Raw genomic sequence first — 7498 nt, 5'->3', positions numbered from 1 at the left:
TTCTGACTTCCATGTCAATTTAATTTTATAATTTTATTTGTTGCTGCCATCTAGTGGTCATTCCAAATATATGCAGTTCATATATGTTTTCTAATAGAGGGTATGTTGTTGTTGTGTTTTTAAAGGGACATGAAACCCAATTTTTTTTTCATGATTTAGATAGAACATGCCATTTTAAACAACATTCTAATTTACTGGTTTTTAACCCTAGAATAACTAGCTCGGGAGGTACCAGTTTTCCCTGCTGGTTGAAATTTCACAATCAAAGGAGCCCCCACTCTACCCAAAAGGAAAAGTAGGAATTAGGTAAACCCCATAGAAGCACTCTCAAAGAATGTATAGGTGAAGGGTTTGGTTCTACTTCCTTATAATGTCTGAGGGATTTCCATATCTGTAAATTATTCAAAACTATCTCAATAGTTATCTCAAGTTCAGACCAGCAATATTTGGTTATCCAAAGGAGACCAATAAGATATAGGCCTTCCTAATCAACTAGCTGCCAACCAGAGGAGCTCCAACAGTTTTGTGAGTCTGGTGAACAGCTTCAAAATACAAAGAAATATTGGGAAGGGCTAAGCCCATCCCCCACCAGTGCTGCAACATTTTTTGTGAAATATTTGCTTTTTTATTTTGCCAGAGGTCATTTGAAGAGAGTGACTGGAATGTATCAAGGCTATCACCAGAGGTATTAAGAGGAAGAGAATGAAGTATAATATTTTCATCAAAATCAACATCCTACCCAGCCATGAAATTTGAATAAGATCTCAGGTTATGAGGAGGTCCCTGACATTCGTCAGGAGCCTATCATAGTCCCCACAGAAAAACAAAAAAATCCCTGGTTGCCAGCAGGGCAAATGATCCCCATTGTTCATGGTTGTGGTGGTAATTAGTACCAGAATATTAAGCCTAAAAAGGGTTGTCCACTTTTTAAAATTATTTTATTATAAGACAAATAATATAGGTATGAAAAAGTAACAATTACCTACAAGCTACAAAAGTATAAAACAAGTCTCAACAAATACCAAAAGCTACAACATCCAGTCCAAATTATACAGGGCAACTTTATCTTAAACAAACCCAGATTAAGCAATACTAACTAAACATAGTGAACCAGAGAATCTATCCCAAGGAAAATGCACAAGAATGCTAATCTACTCAGCCAGTTTAGTCCTCCAGTGCTCTCTCTCTCATCAGTTGCTTCCAGGAGGTGAGGAAGATAAAAAAAAAGTGTGTATACTAATGGGTTTATAATGGGTTCGGAGCTTGATGCCCTGTGTTTCTGGCGAGCCTTCTAAAGACCGCTCCTTCATAACCTGTCTGCCTGCTCTGAGGCGGCGGACAGAAATCAACCAGATTGAATACGATCAGGTTGATTGACACCCTCTGCTAGTGGCCGATTGGCCGCAAATCTGCAGGGGGCGGTATTGCACCAGAGGTTGCAATGATAAATGCCGACAGTGTATGCTGTCTGCATTTATCGATGTGCGGCGGACATGGTTCACTATAGCGGATCATGTCCGTCCGCACAATGATAAATGGACCCCTATTTGTTGACTCCCATTGTATAGTTAATTTACTTAAGGTGTGTCCTACCATACACTGACCAAAGGTCCTTCTTAGACAAAGACTAGTCCTTCTTAGACAAAGACTAGGCCAAAGCCTAGTCTATATTTTAAATCACAGTATAATTTAAGAATTAACTACTTTAAAATTCTAGGGATAAATTATCTGGTTTTATGACACCAAAATGGTGATCTCCAACATACCAGGGGAAAAAGCTACCTCTCATTTGTCAAGCTCCTTCCTTTGGAGGCAAATATCTAAGCAAACACTATTACATATTAGATGCCACTCAACACCATATTACAAATACTGAAATCATTTACTTGTAAACTGCCATATGGCAGACGGGTTATTTCACAGGGCTTTGCCAAATAAAGTTTGTCATACATTGTTGCAATACCGTGCAGCTATTGTCAAGTTGTAACAATTGTCAGTCCAGCTGTGGAACCAGATAGTGATTCAAATACACACGCACTGTGCACACTGGATGAGGCCCAGAACGTGACTTTACAGGAATGAAGCAGGGTCAGACTAGGCAGGTCAGCAACAGTACGGTCCAAAAACAAACTTGAAGGGAGAAGCAAAAGAATATTCAAATTCAGGCCCGGGTCATCAACAGTCAGTGTTCATCAGGACAAAATCAGCAGGCAAAAAGGAAAGTAAAAAATCAGGCAGAGGTCAAATCCAAAAATCTAACAAACAAACAGTTCAAGCACAACCAGGAAACAGTGTCCAACAATCGGGCAAATATGTCTGTGACCTGCTTCAATAAATAGCGCCATATGGCAGGAAAAACTATGTCATAGACACAAGTGACGCAAAAAATGGTGTAAAATAGACACGGCAGAGAATGGCAGCAAAAAATGCCACAAATGGTTACTAAGCAACAACGACAAAGGTAAACAAAAGCCTCCCTTGGTTAACATTACCCCATCCTCAAAATAGGCCACACAGGGTTTGGTAAGATGAGTATGATGAAAAAAGCACAACAGATCAGGGGCATGCAAATCTCACCCAAGAGAAATTGGCAACAAAGTACCCTTTAGTCCACTAAATATTGAACTCCTCTAACACATCAACGGGAGTCAATGATTTGAGAGAAATTGTATACAGATTGGACATTTACAAATACAGAAGAAGGATGATGAGGAGCCAAAAAAAACAACAACTATGTACAATGGTCTTTGCTTTTCAGGAGGGAAATTAAAAAGGTAGTCTGAGGAGTTGAGGTGGAGAATAACGGGTCATTTCTGAAGTGTAGTTTACATTAGGTTTAGAAACCAGCAACAGTATTCAAAACTTCCTTCAAATTTGCCCGGGAGTGGTAACTCTTCAACTGAGAGATAGTAGTTACAGGTGAGGGATCGGAGGCCACAGTAGAATTTTGTAGGGCAACTTGTATAAAGGCGGAAAACATTTCTGTAAGTCGGTCATCATTGTCTATTTCAAGTTTAAATAAACTAATCTTTGTGAAATATATTTACAATATCCTTCCACTGTATTCATTCTCACAGGCATTTAATGTGATCTCTGTTGGTGAAAAGGCAAATATCTCTACATACTCTTCAAGTCTAATAAGTAATAGCTGGTTTATTTTATTTTATTGAGGCCTTGTGGGGTGGTCCACTGTATCTCCAAAGAACATTGGGGACAGGACACCTACTGTATGTCTGGTGGCATCTAAAGCAACAAATGCTCAAACAGACAGAACAATCCTAGACCCTTTATTTATTTATTGGACAGTAATAATGGCTCTAGTGTGCAGCAGGCTTCAGTCATGTGAAGCAGCACAGACCTCAGTGGTTAGTCCACATACAAAAGTAAAGATAATGCCTAAGTTAGGGTACCTAAAAATAGACTCTGACACCCACTTAGCCTCAGGGAAGGCTAAGGAAAGGAGAGGGAACATAGCTGTTCTTTTAGATTTGCTGCACAAACCACCCCACCCATTTCACACTTTCCCCAGTTCCCACCCTGCTCTCATCCCTTCTTTCCTTTTAATCTCCCAGCATTCTGCATATAAAGGGTTGTAATTGCTTGGTGTTTTGCAGAAGTTATTTAAAGGGACACTGAACCCAAATTTATTTTTTTCTTTTGTGATTCAGATAGAGGATGCAATTTTAAGCAACTTTCTAATGTACTCCTATTATCAATTTTTCTTCGTTCTCTTGCTATCTTTCTTTGAAAAAGAAGGCATCTAAGCTTTTTTTTAGGTTCAGGACTCTGGACAGCAATTTTTTATTGGTGGATGAATGTATCCACCAATCAGCAAGGACAACCCAGGATGTTCACTAAAAATGGGCCGGCATCTAAACTTATATTTTTGCATTTCAAATAAAGATACCAAGAGAATGAAGAAAATTTGATAATAGGAGTAAATTAGAAAGATGCTTAAAATTTCATGCTCTATCTGAATTACGAAAGAAAAATTTTGGTTTCAGTGTCCCTTTAACACCATGTTTGTCGGCATATGTTCAAGGAAATTAAACATTAATCGCTTCTGTGTGTGTTCTGAGCAATCAAGAGGTTACATCACTACTGTGAAACACACTCCCAGCTGTGATTTAACCCCATAATTTATTTTTGTTTTCCAGGCAATCAATGGTTAAATCACTAGTGGGTATGAATTATGAGCAATCACAGGGGTTAAATCACCTCTGCATTGTGTTAACTTGTAGACAACCTTTTGAGTTTTGGATGATCAAGCAGTTTACTCACAATGTCATATTTTCTGGCAATCACAGGGGTTAAATCACTACTGCAATTGTGTTATTGTGCAGTGATTTCTCAACCATGGTTGCAAACAACTGGTAAAATAACTGTTATGTTTCTTTTACTCTAAATCAATATCTCCTACCTAGGTATTCTTTTCAACAAAGCATACTAAGAGAACTAAGCAAATTAGATCATAGAAGTAAACTGGAAAGTTAGTAAAAATTACATGCTATATCTGAATTATGAAAGAATTTTTTGGGGGTTTCATGTCCCTTTAAAGTGATGGTAAATCAGAGCATTTAAAAAACACTAGGATTTACCATCAGTTATAATAAACAGAACTTACATTCATCAGTTTGTACAAAAATAAATAAATAATGCTGTACCCTATCTGTGCCGCAACCTCCTCACTTTTTTCAATGAGCGCTCTTTTTCAATGAGGTGACGTTTACACCTCTAAACCAATAGCAGTGCTAGTCATATGACAGTGTTCTGTATGCTAGCACAGCTATTGGTTTAGAGGCGGAAACGTCATTGAGAAACGAGCACTGTGCTGAGGATGGCTGGGGCCCAGAAAAGGTAAGTTTAGCACCTTTTTACAAACTGATGACTGAAAGTCCTGTTTATTTTTAGTAATGGTAAATCCTGGTGTTTTTTAAACACTTGCATTTACCATTACTTTAATTAGTCTGCACAGTGAGGACCTAATATCCGTAACCTCATCAGTTTTGCTAGTCTTTTATAGGTTTGACATCGATCCCAAGTGTGGTTCAATTATAATCAAGCTCATTTACACATCCTTTCTAATGACTCTCCTTTAGGCTATGGAAAGTCCAAATGTGACCTTTGCAGAGTTAGGAAGGATAATAACAGCTTTTACTATGCATATTATTCTACCAAATTACCTCCTCATAGCAATTATATGCAATTGTATGTTCTCATCTAAAAATATGCTTAGTTAGCAGACATCCCAACCTGCAAAAACCCATTTCAGGTAGGTGGCTTCTCCCGCTACTGCGCCGCCACCCCCCTCCCCTCTCAGTTATATATTGGACACCTTGAAACCCTAAATAAGATAGAGACATATCATTAAAGTAGCTTCCCACTAAAGTCACATTAAAAAAAGTAGCTTTATTGCACCACCATATACGACAAACCTAATTTCCAGTGATCGTACGCTTGTTGAATACTTAACTATTTTAAAATACGAAGTTTAATTATGTGCAGTAAATAAGGTAGTATTTGTGTTTTATTTTATTAAAATCAGTGGGGGCTTTTTGGTTACTGATGCAGGCTTTGAGGGTTCTATAACGTCCCAGCAACTAAAGGCATTCCTTAAAGAAGCACTTTTCTGGATTTTTGGGCCACATTGGATCTTGGGACTTGGAGTTTCAGGGAGATTGCATTCAATTTGCTGGCATCAGGGAGTTGCTATAACAATCAGGGAGACTCCCTGAACTTCAGGGAGAGTTAGGATGTCGTTAGGGTCCATAGACGGCCCATTTTACTTTTGGAACCGATATCACACAACACCTTTATCCTGCTAGCAGTGTCAGGGGTTCAAAAGTAACCTAATTAATCTTGCAGAAGGATCTCTATTTCAAGGGGAGAGATAATGGTTTTCTTTTTTTTTCATATTTGCTAATAATATTTTGACAGGTTTTTTTTTATATAATATATTGTTTTTCAGTGAAAGGGACACTGAACCCCAAAAATTTATTTTGTGATTCAGATAGAGCATGCAATTTTAAGCAACTTTCTAATTTACTCCTATTATCAATTTTTCTTCGTTCTCTTGCTATCTTTATATGAAAAAGAAGGCATCTAAACTTTTTTTATTGGTTCAGTACTCTGGACAGCAGTTTTTGATTGGTGGATGAATATATCCACCAATCAGCAAGGACAACCTAGGTTGTTCACCAAAAATGGGCCGGCATCTAAACTTACACTCTTGCATTTCAAATAAAGATAACAAGAGAATAAAGAACCTTTGATAATAGGAATAAATTAGAAAGTTGCTTAAAATGTCATGCTCTATCTGAATCACAAAATAAAAAAAATGTGGGTTCAGTGTCCCTTTAATATGGCTTTGCTAGTCTACTGATTAGGATGCCCTTTATTGATATATTTGACTTACCATTCTGTATTGTTATAAGAACTTGCTCTTCTCTCTTATATGTGTTCTATTTGCAAAAAAAAACCCAATAAAATCTTATTTTAAAAAATAACTCTTTTGTGTTACTATATTTCCAAAAATAATGTGTGTTTTGCTATATTATTTCTCTAGTCACAGCAGCGAGTTATCGAAAGGATACGCTGTAGGGGGCGCTCTTATCAATTCTATCTCGCATAAATTATACATTTATTATACAAAAAAAATTACAAACAGGTAAATAATATAGAAAAAAAAGTGTAATTTTAAAAAGTGTCCTTAACCCCTTAACGACTGAGGACGTGCAGGGTACGTCCTCAGAAAAAAGGCAGTTAATGCCTGAGAACGTACCCTGCACGTCCTCAGTGTGGAAAGCAGCTGGAAGCGATCCTGCTCGCTTCCAGCTGCTTTCCGGTTATTGCAGTGATGCCTCGATATGGAGGCATCCTGCAATAACCCTGCATGGCCATCCGATGCAGAGAGAGCCACTCTGTGGCCCTCTCTGCACCGGACATCGGTGGCCGGTAACGTTGGTGGGTGGGAGCTGACTTGGGAGGCGGGTGGGCGGCCATCGATGGGCCGTATAAGGTGGAGGGGGGCGGGATCGGGGCCGGAGCTGCGGGGGGCGCGCACGGGCGCGCGCGCGTGCACAGAGGGTGGCGGGCGGGCGCGTGCACGGGGCGGGAGCGGGTGGGAACCGCTATACTACAGAAAATTAGATTGTAACTGTGGGGGAAAAGGGACACATTAAAAAACAAATAAACTTTAGTAAAAGGGATCTTGGAGGGGTGGGGGGAGCTACACTACAGAAAAAGGGATTTTTGTTAAAAAAAAAGCACATTTTTGTTCTAAACTGGGTACTGGCAGACAGCTGCCAGTACCCAAGATGGCGCCCATTAAGGCAGAGGGGGAGGGTTAGAGAGCTGTTTGGTGGGGGATCTGTGAGGTTGGGGGCTAAGGGGGGATCCTACACAGCAGCATATGTAAATATGCTAAAAAACTCAAAAAAGCCCAAATATACCTTTTATTTTAGTACTGGCAGAGTTTCTGCCAGTACTTAAGATGGCG

This window comes from Bombina bombina, chromosome 10, assembly GCF_027579735.1.
Source record: "Bombina bombina isolate aBomBom1 chromosome 10, aBomBom1.pri, whole genome shotgun sequence".
NCBI classification, from domain to species: Eukaryota; Metazoa; Chordata; class Amphibia; order Anura; family Bombinatoridae; genus Bombina; species Bombina bombina.
This window is presented reverse-complemented; position numbering follows the sequence as displayed.